The sequence below is a fragment of the Priapulus caudatus genome, unplaced genomic scaffold, assembly GCF_000485595.1.
Source record: "Priapulus caudatus unplaced genomic scaffold, Priapulus_caudatus-5.0.1 Scaffold1186, whole genome shotgun sequence".
Taxonomy (NCBI): domain Eukaryota; kingdom Metazoa; phylum Priapulida; class Priapulimorpha; order Priapulimorphida; family Priapulidae; genus Priapulus; species Priapulus caudatus.
Genome location: NW_014578247.1, coordinates 92,651 through 93,918, shown reverse-complemented (window position 1 = coordinate 93,918; position 1,268 = coordinate 92,651).

Below are 1,268 nucleotides of genomic sequence, written 5' to 3'. Positions count from 1 at the left end.
GTGGAAAAGAGATACTTTTGTGAGCAAGACGTGATTACTAACCGTGCAGCGTCAAACTCCTACCGGTTGTTTCAAATATGTTTAGATTGGTGAAAAATCTGAATCAACCGAGTGTCATTCAATCGACATTTTGGTTAGCACAAACTGTTCGTTACGGAGGATGTATGTATGGGGGTGTTTGTTTACAAGAGCTCCCCTACTTACGAACAGGATAGGGTCTTGGGGTTTGTTTGTAAGTCGAACTGTTAGGAAGTCCAATATTACTCTTATAAATACTGAATACTGTACACAGCATTGTAAAAAAAGGTTTGTACATACCACAATAATACTCGACAGTATATTTTACGAGACGTAAACAGTATTACTTAAAGTCTGAGGAACAGGGACTGGGAATGGCTTTAAAGGTTTATAGACTTTTATTAAGGTTGTATATGCAGACAGATTTGTTCGTATCTCTGAAAGTTCGTAACTTGCTTATTGCTTGTTCGTTCATGCTTTATTGTTTGATTGGAAATATTGTTAGTGCTGTACAAGAGGAGATAGTTACTCTAAACTTTCAACGTCATGTCTTGTTAAGGATAGACTCGGGGTTGTAGGTGAAATATGGTCAAAATTTAAATACCCATTTTATTTGGTTATTTCACAATGGTTGCACTGCTGCACTGTAGATATAAGGTCTGGCGACTTCATATATGTTTAGAATTTTCACTACTCTAAACAGGATTTCACTTGTTAGGACGTTAACAGGTTTGGACGGCTCTGCAAAAGATTTCTTTTTCAAAAATATTCTTCTCGTGAAACAGTAAACCGATCTTATCTGCTATTGAAGCGAGCTATCCTGCTCTTAAATCCGCCGTACTGCGTAGATTCTGCGCATGCGCCCCAGCCAGTATCTTCCTCATCGCACTCGCTCACTTCGCCACGCAATTTTCTCGCGAGACTGACATTTCTCACCTGTTACCCCGTCACCACCACAGAAATAATAAGCTAGTTAGATTCCTTAGACTATTGGCCGATCAGCGCTCTAGTGTCGTTATATATTTCTATTCTATATATTCTATATATCTCTATTCTATATATTCTATATATCTCTATATATTTCTATTCTATATAATCTATATATTTCTATTCTATATATTTCTATGGTCACCGCAGTGTCGCGATCCACGAGGCGGCCGGGTACGTAGACTGCCGCTGTGAGATCCCACGGGGCAGCGCCAACGGCGTCGTATTGCATGACGTGTGCGAGCTACACGGATACACGCAAA